General features: G+C 41.8%; 3 long non-coding RNA genes across 4 annotated transcripts in view; 2 read left to right on the forward strand and 1 right to left on the reverse strand.

The window, feature by feature from the left end:
- LOC309379913 overlaps positions 1 to 12,256 on the forward strand; it is a 40,801-nt gene extending 28,545 nt beyond the window's left edge. The window contains exon 3 of the long non-coding RNA XR_014172665.1: positions 11,329 to 12,256. This is a non-coding gene — a long non-coding RNA (uncharacterized lncRNA). The remainder of the gene's footprint in view (positions 1 to 11,328) is intronic.
- LOC309379922 overlaps positions 7,630 to 27,500 on the reverse strand; it is a 35,795-nt gene continuing 15,924 nt past the window's right edge. The window contains exon 4 of one of the 2 annotated variants that reach the window (XR_014172678.1): positions 7,630 to 7,789. This is a non-coding gene — a long non-coding RNA (uncharacterized lncRNA). The remainder of the gene's footprint in view (positions 7,790 to 27,500) is intronic. The other variant, XR_014172679.1, reaches the window with a different exon arrangement.
- LOC309379911 overlaps positions 14,355 to 27,500 on the forward strand; it is a 90,501-nt gene continuing 77,355 nt past the window's right edge. Inside the window, exons 1-2 of the long non-coding RNA XR_014172662.1 lie at positions 14,355 to 14,953; positions 20,339 to 20,434. This is a non-coding gene — a long non-coding RNA (uncharacterized lncRNA). The remainder of the gene's footprint in view (positions 14,954 to 20,338; positions 20,435 to 27,500) is intronic.

Raw genomic sequence — 27,500 nt, forward strand, 5'->3', positions numbered from 1 at the left:
GTAAAGGGACCCCTGATCATTAGGTCCAGTCACGGAAGACCCTGCGGTTGCGGCGCTCATCTTGCTTTATCAGCCAAGGGAGCCGGCATACAGCTTCCGGGTCATGTGGCCAGCATGACTAAGCCGCTTCTAGTGAACCAGAGCAGTGCATGGAAACACCGTTTACCTTCCCACCGGAGCGGTACCTATTTATGTATTTCGTGCTTTCAAACTGCTAGGTTGGCAGGAGCAGGGACCGAGCAACGGGAGCTCACCCTGTTGCGGGGATTCGAACCGCCGACCTTCTGATCGGCAAGCCCTGGGCTCTGTGGTTTAACCCACAGCGCCACCTGCTTTACTCTGCCACAAACCAACTAAGGGGTCTTATGCAAGCTATTCTTTCTTATGCTTAGGCTGTAATCTTAACTTTACTTAACTGAGAGTAAGCCCCATTGAATTGTATAGGATTGACCTGTGAGTATACTTCATTAGGACTGCACCATTAGCTGAGCTTATTCCCCAGTGTATGTCTTCAGAATTGCAGACTTGGAGTATCCAAAGCACTTCACATATACAGTAGATTCCAATTGGATAATACACAATATGCTTTGAATACTCTCAGGCTGTGGTTCTCAAGACATGAGGGATTAAGTGCTCCATTGAAAACTATTGGACTTAACTTCTAAGTAAACAGACATAGAATTGTGTGGTAAAGCACTATGTGCATCTCAGGCTGGCCCAAAGGACTTTGCAACCTGTAGTGGAACGACAAATTGCTCCCTTTCTCCCCAAGGTATCTAGTACCCAACGCCAGACAAGTATTTTCAAAAGCTGAGAGAAAATTCCACAGATGCCCAGCACTAGCAATAAAAATGCAGTAATAATAATTAACCACCCCTTCATGACACCCAAAATCAACTGTCTGAGATGGCCACCTCACTTTGCCAAGTGGTAAAGCTTGCTGCTTGCCCTATAGATAAATTCTAAGTAGCACCAGTGGTGGTGTTAGTCTCTAGCTGTAAGTCTGCCAAGGACAATGGCTCCTCGTCCATCTTAACAACCTTTACCAAGATGAGCTGCTTAGAATATCTGCAATGTAGATGTGAATTATGTTCTTCGGGGGGGGGTTAAGGTCTACCCTGTCTGTTATTCCTTTGCCGTATTCTAATTACCCCTTTAGAAGTATTTACAAATATGGAATGGTTTATAAATGTGTGTGTCATTTGTGTGTAGGAGTCACTTTAATCTTCTGTGTATCACTCCAATTTTAGTGTGATGCCAAAACAAGCACCTCTTTTGGGATTATTTCTTAAGTGTTTGCTCTGCACACCACACATTTGTGTGCACACTCCTGCTTGCTCTGCATCCAGTGTGTTCCTGCCACTGGTTTTTGAATTGTTGTACACACAGCTTTAGCCACAGTCCATATCTATCCCGTCCTTTCTTAGGAAATGTTGTTTTGATATGTGTTTCTACAACTGAGAAAAAGAACAAGCTAGCAGATTTTTAATATGGCAATGTGTACACGGCCATCATCTCAGTACTAAGGTATGCCAGTGTTATTAATAACCTATTTACATAAAGTTTCCTGAAGCAAGGAATAGTGGTCAACATAATACCTGATCCACCAGGCATTTAAACATTGATACAACCAGTGTCTCTATTAACAACCTCCTATTTTTTCTTGCCTGGGACTTCAAAAACAAGGAGAACATGTGACTGGATCACATATTGTGTAAGCCTGGCCTAAAGTCACCCAGTATATTCATGGCAGATCTGATATTTGAAATGGGAATTTCCAGATCAGAGCTCTTGATCTTAATCACCATAATCTCTCTCATATTTGTCCTCAAAGTTATAATACTGTGAATACTGTTGTTTCTGTATGACCAGGTCTAAGAGCATCCCTCTTATTTGCTAAACTAAACTTGTACTATGCTGCTAAAAGTGATATTTCAAATGTACTTGAAGTATTGGAAATCTTTTAACTTTATAAATTCTTTATAAAATTTATAAAGTTATAAATAACTTTGATTTATGGTCACCAATCTAAGCAATACCCGTTATTATTCATCATTTCATGTATATAGTAATTTTGGCATACATACTTTGACACAATTTTGTTGATATATCCAGAAACGTTTATCTCATTGTTTATAGTTGATTTTAAATTTTATGTAATTGTTGCATGTCATAAAGTCTAATGTAAACAAAGCTAGATCTCAATGCAACCATGTTAAATAGTTTTTATTAATTTTCATTTAAAAACTATGTTTAAAAAAATAGAGTGCCATGGGTCATGCCAGTAGAGTGTATAACTCTTAGAGGAAACAAATCAGGGAGTGTAGTGTAGGATTGTCACTGGATGGTAGAAATAGGGTGAGAAATAGAATTTGGTTTGGGACAGTAAGCAAAGTGATGCTAGGTTGGTCAATGAAACCATTCCTAGAATCATAGATTTTAGAGGGAGGCCTACTCTCTCACTACAGTATAGGACCCCAACCTAAGGCCTGCCAAGGGATGTGACCTTACTCTCCTCATTTAGGCTCTGTTACATTTTTCTGCACTTATTATTATATAGCCCTATAGTGTACATAGTGCTTTACAAAGACAACAATCACCATTTTCATGAGCTGGGAACAGAAGGTAGATATTGGCAGCCTTTGCCAAACTGGGGTCCTCCAAATCTTTTGGACCATAACTCCCATCAGCCCCAGCTCAGCACCCATACTATGTTAACTGTAAATTAACTTTGCCCTAATAGAGCAGCCCTCTAGCCCACATTACATTAAAATAAGACTTCAGTTACTCATATATAACAGGTACCCCAGTTAACTTTTGTGAATTAATCACCTGAATTACCATGCAACCAAGGGGTAAAAACAATGTGTATGCAAAACCTTCTGAAGCCCTTTTTACCAGACATCAAACAGCTACTATTCTAATTTTCTGATTTGTTTTTTAAAAACAAGAACCATAAACACGCTGGTCATTTTGGAACAATAGCTAAAAATCACAGAGCCATTACTGTCCATTAAAATCCTGTTTACAGTTCAATGGAGGTTCATATGGATTGCCCATCCTTCATAGAGGGAAGGAAGGGGTGGGTGGGAAGAGATTTATAATCTTCTAAGGGTCTCTAAACCCTTTCCAGTCTTTGACAGCCTTAAGGCTGGGTGCACAAATTGTGGGAAAGGGAGGAGGGAAATCATATTTAATTGTGGGAATGGGGATTAAATAAGTAGCTGTTGGATGCCCTGATTTCTATTTGATCAATAAATCATCAAGTGTCTTAAGTGCTGTATTCACTATTAAATTAAATGAAAAATACTTTAACCTGCCTCCCTTGTGTCAGCAGATAAAGCTAATAATATTTTTCGGTTATATTTCAATTTAGGTATTTAAGTGCATCAAACACCATGGGACATTTTTTTTCCTTGGAATAAATAGAAAATGGCCTTCAAGTTTAAATGTGGAAAAAATATTTTCTAGTGAAGAGAGCTGTTTAAATAGAGTATGTACATGGGTTAATATATTTAAATGGTACATTAACAGGCAGGCAACCCAACGTGTTTACACTTAAAAGGAAATTTCAGAGGGAGGTGATGCTGCTGAGCTTTGTATGGCACAAGCAGCGCTTTTCAGTTAGGAGTCTCAGCGCTCAGAGCTACACTTTAAGTAACCTTTTCTCTAAATGTTTACCCTTTCCTTTTGTTTTCACCTCTAAATTAAGTTTACTTTTAACTCTTTCTTCTCAAGCGTTCCATTCCTCCAGGCTTCTCTTATCCTGACAGACCAAGGGCGAGTAAATCTATCTAAGTGTCATCTCTCAGGGGCTTACACTACAAATACTATTCTCTTTCTCCCCCCGCCTTTTTCAGATGATCAATATCCCTGCCCCCCAGCACGAGGAAAAAACTCGCGCGCGTATCTTCTAACGTGTATACGCATTAGCACTTAGGGACGCACATCTGGGTCATGTGGTCACTTTATCTATTTTTCATAGGACTTTTCCTACATTGCAGGAGGGTGTGTACTTGCGTGTGAAAAAAAATATTAGATGAGGCTTTCAATTCTTAGGGGGATCCGGTCAAACTCACCGGCATTTTTATAAGCGTATACTCGGTAGGAGGCCAAACAAATAAACATAAAAATGAGTTTCAACATGTTTTGGGGCCTCACAGATCCCAGGGAGGAAAGCGAGAGCCGAATCGTTTTAGAGTGATGTCAACTTTCCCCTAATTTTAATGCCGATCTGCTTTTATATGTAAGAGATCTCGCTCGCCTTCTTTCCCCTCTAGCGGTAATAACCTGACGCTGCCCTAAAATCGCGATCGAATGATATCGGTGAGGTTTAATTGCCAACTTAGCATCTCCGTCACACCTCCCAGCCCATTAGACGCTGCAGCCTCACCTGGTTCTACGGGCGAGCTCAGCGGCCTCGACGGCCAGAGCCTGATTATACAGCCAAGCTGCTAATTTAGCGAACCGCCCTTTCGAGGGAGGCCTTGATGGACGCCACACGCCGGAATCAGGCGCGCGCTCCGAGGAGGGGCCGGCGTGGCGCCGCTGCTCCCCGCCCGCCCGCCGCCGCCTCCCTGCAGAATGAGAAGCGGGGAATTAGCCGAGGTGTGGGCAGGCAGGGAGCCGAGCAATTAGCGCCGAGCGGCCGCCGGGGGGACAGCAGGGGAGGCGCCCGGGCCGCACTCTGCTGCAAAGGGCAAGGCGGCGGCCGGCCAGGCTCTGCGCCAGAACGGCAGCCGCGGCGCCTGGCCTCCCGGACCCTCTGCCCTCTGTCGGGAGGGCGGCGTAAAGCCGAGGCCGAGCAAGACTAGCAGCAGCAGCAGCAAGCCGGCGGGTGACGTGTTTCCCACCCCGGCAAGACTCTAAAATAGCAGGCGCGGGGAAACCCTGAGAGGCAGAGGCCTTTAACCCTTCGCTCCCAGGGCGCTGGAAGAAAAGGCTTTCATCTGGGAGAGCGGGAGCTTCCCCTGCCCCCCCCCAGCAAATATCTGGCGCAGGGTGGCGAGAGGGAAAGGTTAAAGCCCCACCCTCCCTTTCAAGGGTTCTGACCCGGGTGAGGGGGATCCCTGCGACTTTCTTCTTTAACCTTTAAGAAGCCGTCAGCAGACATGGCAGCTGCTAGTTTGTCATAGAATCATAGCATTGTAGAATAGGAAGGGACCCAGAGGGTCATCTAGTCCAACCCCCTGCAATGATGGAATCTCTTCCCCCCCCCCCGCCCCTTGACCCACACCACCTAGAGTTGAGTATAGAACGAGATATCCGAATCCCAGACACACCAGCAGTTCTTTGGGGCAGATTAATGTATATGATGTCTATAATCTACGAACTGCACACTTACACCCCCCCACACACACATGACATGTAACTGTGATGATATGTGTGGGAATGTTTGTTATATTCTGATAAATATTGAATGTGCAAAGACCCCACAGATGGTCATCCATGTATTATGGTGTCCCTAATATGCAATGTACAAGTGTGTGTTCTGAATCTGTACAGAATCTTATAGTGCACACATGCAGTAAACGAATATACAGTGCTTAATTCAGGCATTTTTGCATTCCAGGCCACTTTATGTCTCTCATGAAGCAGACTATAGACCACAAGAGCTCAGGCCCCAATCAATCTTCCAAGTGTCACAATAATTTTGCTAGCTTTTGCTGCAACAAGCCAATGTGGCTAATCTTCGGCAGTATGTGTGATGGGTGCCTATTATCATGCAATAACTACTGTATGTGCAAAATTTGATGTGTGTACAACAGAGAAATGCATACTTCATGCATGCATGATACTGGCATGCAGTCTATGCATGGGTGTATCTATAAACACATGTATTACATGTGGTCAATATGCATATTATATATATGCATTATGTACTATGTATAAAATAGAGAGCACACTATATAATATATTGATTGATTGATTGATTGATTGATTGATCCTGCCTATGAACTCAGAACAGGACTTCTTATCCCACCAGCACTGGGAAGTCCAAGATCAATAGGGAAGATGGTGATTTGCCCAATGCAATATGCACATTTGAGGGCTGTGAGGGATTAGTATCCTGGATGTGAATCCACATTCCATCCACTAAGGCTACTCTGGCATTGTGTATGTGCATTTATATGAGCCATTAATATAACAGATGTTCATATTACATACATATATAACAGTTTGCATAATTCCATTTTGGTGTGTCCATGTGTGTAGCATCAGCATCTGTATCACGCAAATAACCCCAGCCTGTGCATGTAATGCGTTTAGTCGAACAGATGTTGATATGCAACTTGCCCGCTTATTCCAGGTGGGTAATCAAGGAGCCCTCTCCAATGTACCAGCAAACCCTTTATGCAAGTGGCTCTCCTTGTATGTCTGTTGCAGATAAAGATACATTAATGGGCCAGGCACCCATTATTATTGTATAGGCAGGCACAAATAATGGGGAATGTGCACACATGACCATAGAGCATTGTTAATGATGTACACCAGCGATCTAAGATATACTTCATATCCATTTCAGTTTGTAGATAATTTTGCTACGTTACCCTCCCGTTTTTGTTTGTGGTGTGTGTGTGTGTGTGTGTTCGTTCTCCGGGTGCCTCACTCTTCCTTCCGGACTGTAATCACAAGGGTAAATATTGGTCGGGAGGCAATATAGGTTTATGGCCCAAATGTGTGTGTAAACGCTTGAATCTAGGACTAACCTATATTTATTTGGTGCTCCGGGCAGCCAGTGGAAGCTGGAGGTGCGCATCTTTGCAACACAAAAGACCATGGAGCAAGCGGGTGTCTCCCCGCCCCCCCGCCCCTCCCCCTCGCTGGGCACAATGGCGAAGGAATCGCAGGACCGGCGCAAATGCACTTCGCCAAGCGCTTTCCCTGGGAGTTGCTTTGGGCATTTCTTGGAGCCTTTGGCAGCGGACCACTTTTCGGGGGGAGAGTGGGGGGTTATAGATTTCTCCCGAGCACCCGCCCTCCTTCTCCTCGCCGTCCTATATTTCTATATTCATCTGATGGGCGATGGTGGCGTTATTAATTGTAGCCGCGCCTTTGCTTGCTCTTTGCGAGAGCAGCGCTCTAAATTGGCTCTAATAAATATTAGCCGCTAGATTAGGCGAGGTGAAGCTGGCGCGGCGCTCCATTTTCGACCTGTAGCCTCTGCAAAGCCGCCAGTTCTGCGCCAGATTAGCCCCATCCATCCAGTGTCAATGGTTGTCTTGTTGAGAAAATCAGTGAGTAAACACGGCTGACAGAGAGGGGGCTCAGCTGATTACTCATACAAATAGACTGCAAACTCCTCCAGGAGAAGCTGTTTCCAGAGATGGGTTTCTCGCATTGACAGCGCGCCTTCTCCCAGGATCGTGTGTCCTGCTGTTCCCACTTTGTCCTCCATCAATCACACAATTGTGTCCGGGATGTTTTATAGAGTCACTTAATATCCCTGCCTTCATCTCTATTCACTTAGAGAATGATCTGCCATAAGGGGGAAAGGCTTTTCTTCTCTCTCTCTCTCTCTCTCTCTCTCTCTCTCTCTCTCTCTCTCTCTCTCTCTCTCTCTCTCTCTCTTTCTTCCCCCCACAGACAAACCCGGGCCACAATAGCTCTGGTGGGGGAAACGCAGCCAATCGGGGGAAGCCGGGAAAATCTTGCCCGGCTTTCTGATGCAAATATATCAAACCATCCATGAGATATTTCAATTCCAGCCAACCCTGTGGTTTACATGTCGCCCGCTATTTCTTTATTGTCTGGTGTTATTACATTACCTCCAGCTTCTCATAATCACCTGGGGTAAGAAAAACAAAATTGGGGGGGGGGAGGAGGAGAAAAGATTACTGGTTGAGAAGGGAAATGCTAAAGCTACATTGCACCTTCACACACACACAAATAGCATGAAATATACAGAGAGAATCTGATCTGTTATTACCATCCATTAGCATCCCAGTTTGGGTTTTAAGTTGTTTAACTGACTCGAATTTAACTGGTTAATGGTTCAATTAGTCGCTTGATTTGAGAATCTCAATAGTGGGGCAAGTGGAAGGTATAAAAAGAAGCGGAGAGTTTCTCTCGCCTAAATGAGGCAAGCGAATAATGCATGGCTTGCGAGGAATCACCTTCAGCGCATTTCTCGAAACCAGAGGTGAAGTCAGCCTGACAACGGTGCCACCAACATCGTACTCGTCCGATTAAAAGTCGCTTTTGAAGATTGCTTCCTTAAGCACGCTTAGCTGAAAGGAGGCTTCCTTGAAATCAATTGGACTGGCTTGAAAGTTTGGTGTTGGGTGTGTGCTGCTTTTTCCTTTTTGTTAATTTGTGGCTGTCAATGGATTCCTTACTCCCAGTCACTTAGTAAAAAGGACCCCAACACACAATTCCAAAGTAAATTCCGATTAGGTGCATCGGGCTTGTTTACAAGTAAATCTATTAAGAATCAGGTCTTTAAAGTTACATAACAGTAACTGGCATAATTTATGGAATGGGCTTGGGTAACTCCAGTTACAGCGCTCTCATCAGTCTTTTAAACATTTGACAGCAGCCCAAGACCAAAAGACCTGGTTTAACTGGATTAGTGGACGCAGTAAGTGAAGTTCAACATCAAAATATAAAAAGTTTCAGATAGACTGTACTGTAAAATTGCGACGGGTCCCATAATCCAGTTAAAACAATGCACTTAGTATAATGATAGTATAGTAGTTTCCATGAGTGCGCATTTTCTTCGCAACTGCTTTGTCCCTGTCCTGTTCTTACTGCCATATTGAAATAAGCATCACCATCACGTTTCCCTTGTAACTAGAATGGCCAGCCGGTCTAAGACGGCCTTGAATGCTGGAGAATGTTAAAGACAAGCGAAGGAGTTACAAGGTATTACTGTTGAAGTGCCTCATCTGCAAATTAGATTGCTACACAATTAATCAGAAAGTTAATTAATGAGCAAGTTACTAATTAGGACAATTTAAAACCGATGTTTATAGAGTCTTACTTTAAAAAAAATAAAAATACCAGCCAGCTAATTGGCCCATACCTTGGTTTCATAACTCATCACCAAGGTTATAATGCTACAGATGTTTTGTTTATTATGTAACACAAGGCAATTATGTCAGTATTATATTGGGCGCATCGTGAATCAATCTTGGAAATTTTGTTATCACTTTAAAGGCTGATATTTCTTAAAATAATAGAGAGAGGAGTATAACTAGGGAGGAGGTGGTTATTTTTCGTCACTCTCTCCAGAGACCCGACAAAGCCTGAATCTTTACCTGCTACAGCTTCCTGCAATACACACAAGCAGCTAGAAAGAGAGTAAGTCACGTTTCGCTGAGGTAAATAGCCAAATTACTACTGATATCGTAATAAGGGCTCTTGGATTTCCTCAAGTAAGTGGGCATTGAGCAGTAGGGCAGACTAGATGTCCTTTAAGTTTCCTCCAAACGCTAATTCAACCATGATATGATTGTAAGTCTCTGTGACATACTCCCAGGTATTCTGCCTACTCCCTTGGCGATTCTGGAGAATCAGCGTTTTGTTAATGGGTGATATAGAAATTATTTTACATTCAATCTTATTAGCTCATGGTGTTTTGTAAAAAAAAAATGTTCTCTCCATATTTGCGATAAAATATCCAAAACAAACAAAAACAAACAGACAAACCCGAGAACAAGAAAGATAATTTAAAAAGCAAACAAACCACTAACATCTCTACCCTTTAAATGGGTGGTGGAACATAACTAGCTAAAATAAACGTATCGATGTGTAAGGACTGGGTAAGATTCAATACCTGTGAAATAATGTCGATATAACTCCTTAAAACTAGGGATGAGAGGAATTAAGACTTATGAAATGCATAAAACTATGGTGGCAGCAGACCCAATAGTGAGTTTATTTTCCAAATATCCTGAATGGGGGGGGGGGAGAGAATCGCGTTTACCTGAATACCTATAAAATTCGTGAAGACTTTAAACTTTAAATATAAGGACAAACTCCACAAAGCCTGTGTGTGTGTTTGAGCATCCACGTCAGACTTCAGTAGAAAATGACCTTTATTGTTTTTAGTGGAAGGAGCGCATGAGCGCAGGCGCTGCCGCCGACTTGCCTTTGCGTTTGCTCTGTGGCGAGGCGAAGACATGACAGCAAGCCCCCATTGTCTGTTAGGTCCCCAAATACTGATTAATTCTGTGCGCTGTAATGGCTCAGGTGTGTGTATCCTCAAACTGTACCGACCGCTTGTCTAACCCTCATCTCCTTGCACCAAGCCTTCCTTCTCCATCCTCTTAAACACAGAAGCCAATGATTCCTACGAACTCAGCAATATACAACCCCAGTACATTTACTCCACAGTCCTTCCCGTAAAGGCAATGAAACAGCGACGAACTAAAATCTACCACGCCAGAATCAGGTCGATCTTCCACTCAAAACAAAACAAAAAATGTAATCAATGAACCCCCTTGAAGTTTTGGGGAGAGCTGTTTTTGCTCCCTCCCCTTAATGCAAATATTTTAAAATTTGCTGAGCTATACCAAGTTTCTCATAAGCAAGTAGAGTTAAAGTCTTGTGCAGAGGACTTGCTTCCCTGTAGTTTGGGAGGTGGGTATATTTCATTCGCAGGGTTGGGGCCAAGTGTGGCTTTCGGCATTCACAATTCTGCCTCGCTTTCTCTAAACAAGGCCAAATGCATGTATGTGTTCTCCAGGAATCTTGTTAATCATTCTGACTGGGGCATAACACGTTCGCACGTGTGTTTGTGTGTGTGTATGGAGGAGGTTATACCTGAATTAGCTCTCCTGCTGCGGGTGGGTAGGGGAGAGACGAGAACTAAGCCGAATTATTTAGGGGCGTTTCTGGACAGTGTATATCGAGCTGCCTATTTTAGAAATCGGCATTATAAGTAGTTCCGGGTCACCATTCGCTAGTGTAGTTCAAGTTGCTGCTCCTTAGCAGTTGTTTGGAGCGCCATAACGCACCCAAACAACTCCTGGCAATCTCATCTTCAACCATGAGGAGTACATATAGGTAATTTTTAATGAAGAGGTTCCTGTACCACGTTATTAGCAATAAATCTACACTATTCTTTGTTGGTTAAAATCATTATCATCATCATCGCTATCATTACTGAACTCATTATTCTTGTGTTACTATCAGAGTAGATTTATGATAATACCCACCATCACGCCTGAGCTAAAGAAGGTGTAAAGGTTTGATTAATAGCTGCTTTCACGTTTTAATACTCGACATTTTCTCACTTTTTTGTAATAAATAAGGACTGTAATAATTACAGGAGGTAATTGCTGCTCTGATCAGACACATATGTGTTTCTCTTAAAATCTCCAGCGGACACAAGATCGGATCAATGCGAAGCAAAGCCTAAGAAAATAACAAGGTATTGTCCAGCAACACGGATAACAGAAAAAGTAAACCTTTGAAAAAAAGAAAGAAAGAAAGGCGAATTTCTTCGCAGAACGATCCGACGCTTTCTGGGTGCGCCTACCAAGCTGGATGGGCCACGTTTTCCGCTCCAAACCCCACAAAAGCCCCACAACTGGATGCGAGCGTGTCAGCTTGCCAGACAATTAGAGCTGGATTGCAGAATGGTTCAGGGACGAAGATATTATTGGACTGTCTTCGTCACTTTGTCTTTGCACACATACATGCTGCACGCAGAAACGGGTCTAGATACTCTGGATAACCCGTCATCCATCCTCGCTGGCGGTGAATTACCGAGAGGGAGAGAGAGGGAGAGGGAGGGGAGCGAGCGAGCGAGCGAGTCTCTGGCGAAGAGCAGCACAACACTCTATCTGTCCCTTAAAGGTTACACGGCGCACTGCTTCGCTTTGTCTTCCTCGTGCCCTTTCCTGGCAAAAATGGAGACATCACATCCTTGCCCAGCCCCGGCTCAGTATTTATGAAGGTTTTCTGACAAATAGGCAGGCTGGCCACGCATGGGCGGCTGCCTTCATTCCGCACTTGGCTTGTTTACATAGGACCAGCACCATTTCCACGGATTAAACAAATCACAGCGAGAAGAAGACATTTATAATCCGCCAACGAGGCCACAGGCAGTTAAAAATGGTGCGTGTGTGGATGTGAGAATGGCGGTGAGGAAGAAAAATAACGTCTCTGGCCAGGGAGCTGACCTTCTCCTGAGAGGGCAACTCAGGGGTATACAGAGATAAATGCAAGTTATATATAATAGTACAAGCACACACATTGTATACATATATACAGAGTGCCATATATTGCATTATTGTATTATGAGCCTTACACATTTTGTTTTCGCATTTAAGGAATTTTCTGCAAAATGGGCCAATAATAATAAACTACTCTCTGACCATTGACTAAGGAAGTGCATATATTATGTATATCATGTACATAATATATGTATTGCATATAATTATATATAGTTATGTCAGTACTGAATAGATCATATTGGCACTAACAAACTGGCCATAATTCAGAGCACAGTGTGATGCACTGAAATTCCATTAATATCAGTGGGTTTAAGAAACTGAATAGTGGCCACTGTGAAGAATATACATTGCTAATATATACAATTATTGGACACATAATTCCATATATACTCATACCTTACAGTATATGTGAAAGTCTGTTTTGATATAACAGGCTGGGTGAGCAATTCACATGTGTTTGTGCAAAGGTTAATCACACTCTTACATAAGATTACATCTTTATATACATATACATATTTTCTGGATGAATCCCTGAATGTAAACAGGTTATCCTCTGTTTAAAATTGGAATTTTGACTGGCTACAAGGCCTGCATCCTGCAAGACTAGATTGTCTGGAAGTGCGTTAATCCAGATTGGTTGCCAAAAATATTTTATTCCGGTCGATTGGATGGCCTTAAAACAACATGGGAACACAACCAATGGCGTTGGGCTGCATTCCCTTAACGAGAGACTCGCCGAAGGTTGAGCCTGACACACATCACAAAACCTTTTCTGATCGATATCATATCACCCCGTTAGAAGGGGGTGGTTTTGGTTTAAATGTAGGGCTTGCTTGCCACGACAAATTTCCCCCTAAAAGCCTGTGTCTAGAACTGTAACCTTAGGGCTAAGGCGAACAAGAAATGGGAAACAATGGCAGATAAAGACGCTCATGGGCATCCAAAGACCCTGATCTTTAAGGCTGGCATTCAGCTCCCGTGGGAATCTTCCTCCCCCAAAAGTTTGAAGCCTTCACCCTAAGATCGGATTGGCGAGAAACAGTCACGTGGACAGGGTGGGCTAAAGGGTGGCGATGGAATTCGAATTGAGCAGGCAGTTGAGGGGAAGCGCCTTTTAGTTTCCCGGGGCCAGGCGGGGGGAAAGGGCGCTTAGGGTGTCAGCACAATTCCGTTCACACAAGTCACGCTTCTTGTTCTCGCCATTCACCCGGAAGTGTAAATGAAATAAATCCCGAGGTGGTTTTTTTTATTGCCCGCCACCTCCTCCCCGTCAGGAAAGTCGAGCATGTTTGTATTATGATTTCTCGCTGCCTCTCTCTCTGGGCTAAGAATGATAGCGCGAGGAAGGAGCCATGACTGGAAATGTTGCCCTTCCTCTTCTGTCAGCTACCAGGGCAGCTCGCGGCGGCTGCTGCTGCTTGCTTTCCCTCCTCCTCCTTCCCACTGCAGCTGGTGGGGTGGTTGTTTTGTTTTTTTAAAATATATTTTTTTTATGACAGATGTCAGCCACCTCAGGCAGCGGGAGCGAGAGGAGGAAGGAAATTCCCCACAAAATAGCAATGGTTTCGAAAAAAAAGGATCACAACAAAAATATTGAATAAATTCCCTTTTAATTTATTTGATCATTCCACATTACGGAGCTATGAATTGCTCAAATTTGATAACAAGTACTCAATTCAACTCATTATGTAAGTTAAATTAGACTTCGATAAAATTTCAGTGGCGCGCAGTGGTTCCTAAAATGAAATGTAATTTGTGCAAGAATTTGTTGTATCTGTCACAAATATTTCCAATTAGCGGCCGTAATTATTTGATAGTTTCTGCAATTATGGCTTAAACGGGTGAATTTGGGACTGTGGAGGACCCTAATTGGCCTAAATTTGATATTTTGCATATTTGCATAATGAGGAAATTGGTAGAAAATTGTGTTCATTCATTTGTGAAAAATCCTATGAATTTTATGAATTTGAAAGCTCTGTTTGTGCAGACTGTGACTTTGCTTGCTGATCCCTGAGGAGCTCGCGCTGAATGCCTGAGCGGGCAGCGCGCCAACTTCTCCACAAGGAGGAGAGAGAGAGAGAGAAGAAAAAAAAGAGAAAGAGTGAAAGGGTGGGTGGGGGAGGGGAACAGGAAGAGCTGCGGCCGCGCGCGCCAAACAACGGGAAATTCTGCGCATGCGCACGCGCTTCAGCCTCTTCTAGGCGTGATTGCAAAGCGCTGGAGTCGTAGCGCCCGCGCGCTTTGTGCCGAGGGGGACGGGCGATGGCTGAGAGCTGCTGCTTTTTTAGTATCCCGCGGTTCGTTTTCTGTCACATATGCCTACGCAGGTGCGCGTGAGAAAAGAGCCCGGTCCTCCTCTCGGAAGATGCTGAGAGGCTGAGCAGGCTCGTGCACGCGTGATTTTCTTAAGCGAAATGGCCAAATGCCTTTCTCCTTTTAGCGGGCGCGTTTGTGTGATCTATGGCTCTGTCAGTTTGAAACAGTTAAAAGAGAAGCCAAAGCCTGGGCTTTTAAGATGCCGGCCCAGCAACCCCATTCATCATTGCGTCGCGGCGTTTTTTAACGTCCCCGCGCTCGGCTGGGGTTAACGTCTTAACAACTCCTTTGACGCAAGGCAGAGTCTGGATCCAGCCTAAGGGGTGGGTGCTCAACAGAAGAGACCCTGTGGAAAAGAAGAATCGGGAAGCCCGCGTGAGAAAGGGGGGTTCCCCCCAGAAAAAACAGCATAAGAAAATAAATATTCTCTACGTAGGTTAGGAGGGAGAAAAGTGAGTTTATTATAATTGGATTTATAATTATTGCCTTAGGCCAAGGTTCAAATCCCAAGTTTAGAGGTGCTTGAAGGAGATTGAGTTATACATCACTTTGGGATTCACTTTATACACACACAGTATATAAATAATGATTTGCCCTGGTTTTAGTTATTCCCACATATTTTATTCTTTTTATTTCCCTACTTCTTAAAAAGTACCTCATTCCTAAATAAGGAAATGGAAGGCTAATGCTAATACAGCCAATTGCAGGTAGGGGTTTGTGCAGCCCAGTTAAAGGTTTCCACTCATCAGTTGAAGAAGTGGTTTAGGAAACTGGTTTTCTAGATGAAACTGAGTAAAATGAAGGAAGGGTCAGGAGGTCAGTTTTCAAACCTATGAAGGAATGTAATGAGCTCCCAACTGTGTTTCTTGGTCTAACGGGGCAGGTTGTCGCCAGGTGTGAGTTTAATAGTGGCCTTAGATAAGCCACTCCTTAACATTTGAACAGTGACTTCTTGAGACAAGAATTGGAAGTACGTTGGAAGCCTTTGTGTGCTGTACGTGTTTATGTGTTGGAGTTCACATACTGTTTACTCCTATTGGATGAACTATCAAGGGCAGGGCAGAGTGAGGCTTACCTGTGCCTTCTAAGCTAGCCTGCTGCACTCAGGTATCATGGAGGGTGTTGTCCCATTGTCAGTGTTGAAGTCATACTAAACTGCCAGTCTAGGTGGCTTTTGTACATGATATACAGAGAGTTACTATCTGCTTCAGGTAGCCCAATGTTTTGGGCTGGCCCTTGTCAAGGGAAGCAGTGGTTCAGTTGGTATGGGGGGGGGGGGAGAAACCATGTACAATTCAGACCTGGGGTGGCCAACCTGGTGGCTCCCAGTTGTGAATCAGCCCTGGCCATCATAGCAAATGGTCAAGAATGAGGGGAATTCTAGTTTACATATTCTGGATGCTGGGAATCCCTATTCTAGACTAGAGATTCTGTGTAGTGAGGGATGGTGAGTTGATGTAAAGAACAGATAAAAAGCATTGTGAGCAGCTAAAAGAAAAACTTCTCTCTGGACCTAAACACAGGATAGTTGTGTGTGTTCTTTGTGGGAAGGTGGACTTAAAAGTGCTATTAACCAAGAATGTGAAGGTTGGGGGTGGTGAGTTTTTCATATTATTCAGCACACATTCATATTTAAATAGCTTGTTAAACGTTTGGTTGCAGTTTTCAAGTACATGTAATATTTAACTTTTCATGCAGGAAATACATACTCTTGAAACAGTTTAATTATTAGGTTTAAACTCAAGTTGCAAATCACATACTGTACTCCAGAGTTGTTTTATTTGAATGAATGGACTTACTTTGGTGATAGAGACTTAAGGAGTCTGAGCCCAGTTTTACCACTAATATCTTCTCTTACGATTTGTAGCTAGGCATTAAAAGAAAGCAAGTCTATATTTGTGGCACTTAAAAAAAATATATATATTGAATTCTGAATCCACAAATCGCCCCCCTGTCCAGATGGAACAAAGAAGTCTTCAAAAGTTGCAAATCCTGACCTGGCAATATTATATAACATTCCGCTAGAGAGTTTTATATACTTCATTTTATGTCCCCTGGGTAACTTTACTGGGTTAGCACTTTCCCTATTGCCATGGAGCTGCATAATATGTGAAGATGTACTGCACTCTAAATGCTTAAGTGCTCTGTCTTACAGTGCTTTCCTGGTAAAGGTCAACATAAATTCATCTTCCATTGATGCAGCATTTGTTTTTGGCTTCTAAAGCACGCTGTGTTAGGGATGGAAAAGAATTTCCATTAAAATGTAAACAGTGAATGGACAGGTATATGGAGCTACTGCTGAGCATTTGGCAGTGTTCTCTTTTTTGTACGTGTGATTGGGTGGTTTGGGGAGCTCTTAAGTTGAGATATGCTTCTAATAAGTGTTCTTTGGCCTCTTTTTTTCATTACCAATATGGCTTGATCTCATACTACTTCCAGAAGATACTGTTGTGCACACCTGTGGCTTCAGAGCTGCAAATATGAAAAAGGTAGCAAGCACACCTGTTTCCAGCAGAAAATGAGTGCTTGGTGGAAAATCCTGATTCAAACACCAGGGATTGTTTGTGCCTGCATTCTTTTTGAAATAGACATGCATGCTTACCCTTCCCAAATTATTCCTTCATGCATTATAATACAAAATCATTGTAGAAAGTGTACAGCCAAAGGCTACACTATTAGGTGTACTTAGAAAGGGGAACAATCTCATTTGATTGCAGTGCAATCCTAAACATGTATAATAGGAAGTTAATTCTCCATTTAACTCTTTGAGACTTATGGAGCAAGCCTGTGTATGCCTACACAAAAGTTATACCCCACTGATACAGTAGGAGTTATTCCCAAGTGTGAGTGTGTAGGATTGTGGCCTTACTTCCAAACAAGCATATATAGGATCATACTGTAAGGACAGTTTAATAGTGCCAGAGATCATCACTTCTTTTTCATAAAGGTCAGCTTAGAGTGCCCCTAAGTTCTTGATTAGCTGGGTCACAGAGCCTGCAATGGCCAAGTTCAGGATGGTAACAAAACTAATGTTGCCTTAATTTATTTATTTAATATGCTTCTATCTTGCCTTTCTATTAATCAAATTTTTAGGACTGCTTCATATATTAGTTATAATGTGCACTTGCTACAGAACTGTATTGAGTACTTGCTAAAATTGTAACATGAAGCTCAAATAGCCTTTTTGTTGTTGCTTGTGTATGTCATTCAGACTTGTTAGAGACTTTGGGCTCACCAGGGCTTTGTTGTTTAGTCCTGTCCGACTCTTGCACATATACCTGCTGGTAACCAGGGCTTACCTCAGTGTATTTCTGCATTGTACATGAGATGGGGTGTGGTATGCTTGTGGGAAAGCTGTGTGTATTTCACTGTATTAGCAGGTATACAGCATAGCTTTGTAATGCATAACTCTTAGCATTGTCACATAGTTGGGACAATACTGGCCAGGATCCAAACAACTGTGAAACTAGTTCCATGAACCCAAGGAGGCTTTAGATTTGTTTCTCTTGAACATTAGCCTCACACCATGCTGCACAGCAAATCTCTTTTGAAACTGTAGGGAGTTTAAGAGGGGAATAAAGGACTCCACTGTGCTGTCTGAGCTTAAGTAGTTCTTTAGATCTCAGCTTCTCAAACCATAGATGTAGGAGCCTATGGAGAGGGCAAGATAGCTCTATGGTAGTAAATGTATAAAACAAATATAATAAACTTATTAATTGGCAAATAGGTGATCTTTCATAGTACATCAGAAAACCACCACCTGAGGTGTGTGCCTCACTCTGCCAAATTGTAGGATTAGTCCCTGAGACTCTAGGTGATCAGAAACGCTAAGCACAGAGGGAAAGACATAACTTGCTGAAATGGAGTACAGAAAATGCCTGAAAGGTGGACCAAATCTAATATTTTGGGGGCTGTCTGTATTTACAGGTAATCCGATAGTTTGGTGGGGAAAACAATTATTATAAAAAACATTTCTAGGCAATTGCCTTTCTAGACAACTGATCTTAACCCCCATCTTCATGAGACTGCTGTTCAATATCTTTGTAAAAACTGCTAAGTCAAGTCATCAGATGATCTGTAGTGTGGCGTCAAGCATATGTGAATGACACAGAACTTCCTGCTTTTCCTATTTCATCTAATTCTGGTCAGGTGGTGAAAATGCTGAACCAATGACTGGGATTGGTAATTAAGTGTATAAGAAAAGGTGGAGGTTATGTTGGTGGTCAGTTTGGTTGTGTGGGCTGGTGGTATTCAAACCTATTCTGGATAGGGTTGCATTTCTAAAGAATGACATCTGTGGTTTGGGGATACTCCTAGATCCAACTCTCTCTTTAGAAGCACAAGTAGCCTTTCAGCAGTTTTCCAAAGTGTTGCAAGTTGCTGTAAAGTACAGCAAGAATATAGCTGCAAGATTGCTAACTAGGATCAGGTAGTGGGAAACCACCTTGTTGGTGCTTAAGCTAGGAATGGGGACCCTGTGTTGAATAATAAGCAGCTAGGGGAGAAGGAGGAGAGGATAGAGGTTGAAAAAAGAGCTGTAAGTGGTGGAGAGCCCTATTCCTATCCTCTGGTCCCTCTGGAAAGCTCAATAAAGCTGCTGTACCTGGAACTGGTTGGAGACATTGCAGCTGAATGGGACACAGCTGTGGGCACCCACCTTGGGTCTGCCCATAAAAAGCAAGTCTCAAGTGAGAGACTAGGATGATGCCTGCTGTTTCCAGGAACTATTCTCATTATGAGACTTTTCTGGGTGAGCTGAGAGTTTGTTTGGACCTTGGGTGAGAACCTGGAGGAGGCTGAGAGGGAGAGTGTGTCAAAAGGAAAATGAATTGATACTGATTTATATATTTGTAGCTTTGTATTCTTGTATGTAAGTGCATATTTTTGTAATATTTTGTTTAAGTTGTCTGTTGCTTCAGTATTTTGTACACTGTGTAGAGATATTTTTAGTATATTAAGTGGTATAGAAATAATCAAAATAAATACTCAAATTACAATTGTCCATACTAGTTGGGAGTTGGAGTCCAACAACATCTGGCAAGTCACAGGTTTACCATCCCTGTTTTAAGCAGTTAATGTTGGCTCACTTCTAGCCCTGATTCAAAGTACTGGTGTTTGATTGTAAAGCCATTGAGAACTGGGTACCTGTTATAGGATCATTCTATAGCTACTGTACTTGCAAATGATCACTGTGCTTACTTTGTGTACATTTAAGCTGTAATTGAATGGTCACCAACTACACTTTTGCATGTCATTGACACTTGACCCCACTGTTTACATTTTTTAACCCCCCTATAATATATATATATATACACACACACACATACCAACTGAGGATAGCATTTCGTGCATCTGAAGAAGTGGGATCTAGTTTATGAAAGCTTATGCTGTAATAAATATGTTAGCCTTTACAGTGTCACAGGGCTTTTTGTTGTTTCTGTTGCTTGCTTAGAGTAAGTTCTTATGTTTTAAGAGATGGAGAACAAGCCATTGTTATGCTTCTTGTTACCAGCAGGTATGGTATATGTGCAAATATACCAGCATAGCCTCATTTGAAGACAATGATTAGATGTAGATTTCATGGCTTAAAAATCAAAGTTTTTTCTTCCCACTGTGCATTATTGTTTTTCTTACAGAGATTGCAGTAGAGTATTGCACACTATTCTGTAATATTTTGGTAAGCCTGATAAAGGTATTGTTCTAATATGGATTTTGAATGCTCCCTACTATACTACTGCTTTATGAGTGCTTTTGTAGAGACTACATTGTAATCTTCTAGAATATGCTTTTAAAAAGCCACAAAGTTAAAAACATGCCTCCTTTGTTTTTCTCTTTAGGTCAATTTTGTATACTCTGCCAGCTCCAGTGATGAAGAACTAGGATAGATATCAGCTAATTGCAAGGCTGTACTTCCATCCGTTACAAAGGAACAGGTATGTTTTATTAGCAGTGCAGTCAGACTAGCTTTACTTTGGAGCTAATAAAATCAAATCTGGTATAGATGGGTGATTTCTTGTTTGTTATTTTTGGCACCTGGAATGGTAATCAGAAATAGTTGAAATAACTCACCCAGTTTTGTTTTGGCTCAAAATTGTTCCATTTTTATTTATTTGTTATTTTTCACTATATCAGTACCTATTTTCTGTTCTACATCTGGCACTATGGAGTTACAAGAATAACGGACACAATCCCAAGGAAACTAAGCATGTTCAAATACTATAGAAATCAATGAAATGGAAAGGCATTAAATTTTCCCTGCATTGCACCTAGCTATTGCAATCCAGTGAAAAGTGGTTGCAGGTAGAGTTGTGATGGGAACGGGTCGTTGCTCAATAGTAGAATTCAGTTGTCCCTAACCCTCCAGTTTGCGGATGACTGTCTGAATGAACGTGGTGTGTACTGACACAGTCCTCCATCAGGAGAGGATGTGGGATCCAAGCCCAGCCTTTTACACACTGGACCTCATAGACTTTACATGATAACATAGAAACAGCCAAAGTTCTACTTTCCTTCACTTAAGATTTTGGCTTCAAATGCTTGGGACACATGATCAATTCACTTAAATTAACTATCTGACTAGGGTTTTCCCCTAGAGCCTTCTGGGGATGGTAGGCTCACACCCTTTCATTATCTGTCTCTAAGCATTCTCTCTGCTGTGGGGAAATCAATGGGGACTGTTTGTCATTATGTTTGGGGGCAAATCAAGCTACTTACATGGGGTCCTGGATTTGGAAGCGTGAATTTAGAAGCCTTTCTGCAGGCTCCTATCTTTGGAAATGTTGGCTCTGGATTCTTTTCAGATTTGTCAAAATAAGAATAAAAATATTTTCTGGTTTGGCTAGAAAACCATCACTTAGTTGGCTCAGCTTGGTTTCCCACCCCCTCTAGTATCTTCTGCAGTCCATCTGTTGAAATGTGAAGCCAAAATGCTTTAGAATTATGTTTTCATAGGGAATTCCCTGTTAATTAGTTATTTCTCTCTGCCATGTGTAGCACACTGATGATATCAGCTATTTTAAGTCCATAAAATGCAATCAGCTGCTCAAAAAGTTTTTTCTCCTAGGAATCATTTATTTTCTCTGGTTATAAACATGCTGCATTTGAACCTTGGCATGTTGATCATTTGAGCTGCCAGATCTGTTTGCAACACTAAGGTCAATATCCCTGCAACACTGCTGACATAAGAGTGGCATTGCCTTACTGTAGCAGGCAGTAAGCACCATCATTTGTGCATAATGTTTGTCGTTTTTAAAAAAATATAATTTCCCACATCCATAATTCAGAATGAATGCAACATTGGAACATAATTTGATTTAAAATGTCTCCCTTCAACTATCTATTCTCCATTGACAACCATATTGCACCTCAAGAACAAGGGGCAGGCTTAAATGTATTTTATGTAAAAGTGCAATGATCACCTATTGATGGGGACATAGGAATGGAGTACTTTGAATCATCTCCATCCCCCAAACAAGTGACTGATACTGTGAAAGTGGGTGAAAGTACTGGCCATCTGATTAGCTTCGTGCACAAATGGACCCGCCTTGCAGAATCCATTTCAATGTAAGAACATAAGGAAAGTCCCAATGGTACAGTGTAGACCAGCATCCTGTTTCCAACAGTGGGTGGCTAAGATTCCTCTGGAAGTTGGCAAGCAGGACATACAAGCAAAAGTTTTCCCTTATTATTTATTCCCAGTGTTTGGTATTCAGAGGTATACTGCCTCTAAACACAGAGCTTGTATTTAGCAAAAATGCACTATGTCTGGTTGGCTATTTCTGAGTATGCACTCCCATTTTAGGACAGAAAGAAACATTTGTTTCTTGTTTCACCATAAGTGAAATTTTTTTCTTTGTCTCTCATTTGAAAAATACATTAATATGTCAGTTCTTAAACCCTTTTTGTAAGAAATTGTTACTCATGCAGATCAGAACGGAAGCATTCATTAGTACAGTATTAGTATTAGTAGAAATAATATGTGCCATCAATGTGCATGGCATTTTACAGAGTACAAGAGAATAGGTCCTTGCACTGAGGACCTAACAGTCTAATATTCATGTGATTAGGATCTAGTCACATGACCTAATGCTGGAAAATCAATTTTTCATAAGAATTATATATGAGAAAAAGGATTTGAGTGTTAAATCAAGGAATGAATTCTCACAGTTACCAAAGTGTGGTAAGTCACAATAGTAGAATGGGAAGAAAGCTTATATCTTTTTTTAAACTGAAATTTTAAAAATTCTATAAGATAGAAGCCCAATCATTAATTTTTTAGGTTGTTAGGTTGATGAAAATGGCTAATGTTGAATATACTGTTTGTAATCCTATTCCCCCGCACCCCAATTTATTAACATTTCATCATTTATACAACTTCAGACATCTGCATAACAGTAACAGTGTTTACAACTGTGTTTATAAGGGTACCAGAATTGGGATAGGAATAGCTAACAGATATACCGGTATGTGCAGAGCTTTAATGATATGGTTAAGATTTACCAAAGTTTAAACAAATGGGATAAATAGTGTTTTTCAGCAATCTCTTTTTTCATTTGTTCCTCCTTCACCTGTATACTCTTTCTGCCTTTCCTTCATCTACTATTTACTTGTACAGTATTCCCCATTTTTTTCAGTCTACTACCTGTTCTGTCCTCTTTCTTCAGCTGTTCTGTCTATGAGTGCCCTGCCCCTTAGCTTTCCTTCTGATGAGTCATCTTCTCACTTTACAGTCCTCAGATTCCTTCCCCATGTCTCTTGTTTCAGCCAAACAGAGCTTCAGCTTCCAACACATAGGCTGGATTAATTCAATGAACAATTAAAACTTTCAGAAGCATTCTATGACATCACAGTTCAATCTATCACTATTAGAGATTTCAAGATTACACAAAAAACCCCTGTATTATAGTACAGATGCATCTGTATTACAAAACTTACCCTTAGGCCATGTTTGCCAAAACACAGACGCCTTAGGTTGCCTCTGATAAATATTCACACTCAGGAGAAAGAGAATTCCACAGTTGGGAAGCAACCATTTTGAGGATTTCCCCAAAAGACAGACCTGGCAAGTGGAGGAGCTTTGAGTGCTAGGCTACTCCTAAGCCCTAGGCAGTTCCTAACTGTGATCATAAAGGACAAAGAGATGGAACAGCTGAAATGTGATTTCCCCTCAACTCCCAATGCACATGTTTATGATTTAAATACAATTTGTTCCGTGAGGTCTAAATAGATCACAGTAGCAAGGGTTCCAAGGTTTCGAACCTTTAAGATTGAAACAGATGTTGGGCAGCACCTCTTAGATTCTATGGTGCTTTGTTGATACTCCTAGAAACATAATGGTTTGGCTCATAAGAATTGCCAGTGGAGTTTTGCTTATAAAACAAGGCTTTCCCAGTTCCTCTACCCATCTGTACCCCATCACACACAAGGTTGAAAACACAAGTTTGTGTGCAGTTTGTTATTTAAATTATACTTTTCATTGAGTACACTTTTAAATTTTATAGCAAGTTACTTAGTATTTAATGATAAATGCATCCATTACCAAGTAAAAAGGCAGATGTGGAACACCAGCATTTGTGTTTTTAGGAGTACATGTTGCATGTTTCAGTTCCATGCCTTAACCTGTAGCACATACAGTGTTCCTGCGTGAATTTCATGGCTGAGGCAGGATTTGAATCTCCCCTTTGTAAATCAACACATTCTCCAGTGCACCTTTCTGATTTCCCTTAGTACAATTATATATGCTTATTTTCAAGCATCATATGCAAGGCACTAGATTGAATCTATGGTTTAAAACAAATATTTAGATGAAGGGCTGAGAGGGGGATTATTTACCACAGCAGAGAATGTGAGCAGGGACAAGATTATGCTAGGAACATCACATTTTATTTTTTTCTCAAGACTGTATAAGGTAGCTGGCACCCACAAAGGAATATTATAACACTTTGAACAAATCAATCCTGATTCTATTTTCTCTTTCTGTTGGTAAAACATTTTCTTTTTTTTACACATCCAAATAAAAATAAATATCGCCAGTAGGGGGAATAGATGTATAAAAAACAAACTCAAAAATATTTTTATGATATGAAAATGATTTGAACAGCATTAAGCAGTACATCTAAAATTCCTGGAGCATAAATGGGTTTACCACATATTTTCATATGAAGAAAATGTCAAATGGTGAGTATGTGTCTGAATTTAGATTTCTGGAAGCACTTGTAGCAGTAATTTACCCTTTCTGCACCATAATGCAATATATGGCTTTTATAGTGAGCTTGGGTTATTGTGTCACTTTCCTAGCTTTTCATTTCTGCTAATAATGAAACTGAGGAAAGAATAATGAGTGAAAGAATGAAACCATCATGATTCTGTCATGGTTGTACGTTCCTTCTACTGTCTACAAAAAACCCTGAGAACTGGTTCTAGGCCTTCCTTGTAGGTTTGAGTTAACAATACATGGATAGCTCTAGTTTAAAATCTCCATCTGCTACATCTCAGTATATGGAGCAGCAGCTCTCCAGGGAGGGTTTCCCATGAGGCTTCTTCTTTAAATGAAAGATTTCAAAGCTTTTAATGACACTAGCATTTTCTTCTTACAACCTGATTTGTACCTCTGCACACCTCAGTATGCTTATTTATTTCACCCATTCAGTCGCTGCCCAACAAAAGGCGCTAAAGAGAAGAGGAGGGAGCAGTAGGCATAGGGTGGCTTCATAAAGTGTCAGGAATATGAAGATGGTCTGGTTTTGCCCACCTGCAAAAGGCTACTTCTGTAGTAGTTTAAGATCCATTGTTCTGTTTGCAGGGAAGTGGATGTTCTTCTGTGCTGGAGGACCAGCCTCTTGTCTTTAGAGTAGTTTTCCATGGCTGCAGGTTGTTAGCATCCACACCAGAAGCGTATACTGTATCCCAGTAGCCACATGCTAAGAATGCCAGGACCTCAGTCCTTGACCATGTGAAATATAAAGAAGGGTGCCACTGTGAAGGTGCAGAGTGATTTTCTCTTTCATCACAGAGTAACTAGAGCTACCTCCTACATATATGGGTTTGAGGGTACCATTTTTAGTTTTGAGGATGTGGCTTCCAAGCATACTTGAGCCCTGACACCTCTCTTTTTAGAAAGTAATTGTAGCAGGATTCACAGGCTGATCCCTGCAAGGTGTAAAAGCATTATAGTTAGCAGGGAACCCTGCAGTTTCAAGGCCTAAGTACACATTACAGATATGTGCAAGGATCCCTTGATGGATGCTTTGCCCTTTTTCTAAGCAAAGATAGCTTTGGGAGGGGGATGTTTAGAGAGTAGAAGTGTTGGGGGAGAGGGGGCACTTAACCTTTCCCAACCCATTACTTCTCTGCTCCAAGTCATACCTTCAGCTGTTTTATCTCTCCTCTCCAAATCCATGGTGGCGATTTGGGATAGAAGAACATTGGGCAGGAAAAAAATACTTTCCTTTTCTCTTCCCATACCTGCTTTCTCTCTGCTTCAACCACCTGAAGCTGCTGCTACTTAGAAAAAGAGGCTGTGGGATTTGCTGCATGTAGATGTCCAACTACATGGAACACCAAATCTTATCGCATATTGTTTATAAAGTAATATAATGAAAGTCACACCAAACCATTTAGTTTAAAGTGGTGCTTCCCATTCACTTTAGTTATACAGATATATCTTTAAACACCAGGAGGAGCACTGGTATGGACAAACTTGGTTATAAGGAAACAACAAAGATATTTGAAATAAGGTTCCATGAGTTAGGTAGACTACAGCTATAATTCCTTGATATCAGTGGAACTGGTCTGTGGAAGTGGAAAATAGATCTGACCCACATGTAGAATTAATAAAAAGAATTGGCTGGGCACCTAGATTCAAAACATGGGGCTTTTCACGCTCTTCAGCATGAGCGAGCCCCCAGCAGAGTGAAAGATTCATTCTTCCCTTGTTGCTTGCTGCTTGTTTCCCCAAACCTTCTAATGGTTCAGGGGAACTAGCACACTTACCTTGGATATAATAGTCAGATATTTTGTCATTTTTGAAAACAAAAATTTATTAACAACCAGTGGCAAGAGCATTGGCAGAGCTCTTGCTGTCCAGGTCACTTCCCCCAAGAAGCCCCTCTCTCAGGATACTAGTGTCATAGCCCCACAACAGGCTGTTAATTACATATATACGTCATTTTATTTGTATGACACTTTTCCATACTTAAAACCATGCTCACGGCGCCGTACAATGTGAAGCAACCACATAATTCCAAACATAGCAAAAGTAGTTATAAACAACAAAACATGAAAAGTACATAACCCAAATTGAACAAATTCCACATAAATCATAACATGATCTAAAACGGGTTGGCAAGGCTTACTAGGCATGGGCTGGATCACTCCCGCGGAGATCCTCCATGGGCTGGACCGGCGCAACATGTCTGCGTGTGCCCAGACACTGAAAATTGTACCTGCACAGAAGCAATTTTTGGCATCTGGGCATGCACAGAAGCGATTTCTGGAACTGCGGAAGAGTCCCCGTGCCGCGCTGTGCCAGTTTAGTGCAGCGCATCGGGATTCGCCAAGTGGGAGACTCAGTTCGGGGGAGGCTCGTGGGCCGGTTAAACGGCCTCCGTGGGCCGCTTCTGGCCCATGGGCCGCAGGTTGGGGACCCCTGATCTAAAATAAGGATACAGTAGCAGCAACAACAACCCCGTCCACCATAATCCCCTAAACCAGGCATAGGCAAACTCGGCCCTTCAGATGTTTTGTGAACAACTCCCATCATCCCTAGCTAACAGGACTAGTGGTCAGGGATGATGGGAGTTGTAATTCCAAAACATCTGGAGGACTGAGTTTGCCTATGCCTGGTGTACACCATTCTCACCCTCCTAATTTTATCCTCACAACAATGTGGTGTGTGGTGGATGAGGCTGAGAGAGAATGAAGGACCTAAGGTCACCCAGTGAGCTTCCTGGCTGAGGGGATTTGAACCCTGGTATCCCAAGTCCTAGTCTAGCACACTAA

This window comes from Podarcis melisellensis (genome assembly GCF_964234715.1).
Source record: "Podarcis melisellensis genome assembly, chromosome: 11".
Taxonomy (NCBI): Eukaryota; Metazoa; Chordata; class Lepidosauria; order Squamata; family Lacertidae; genus Podarcis; species Podarcis melisellensis.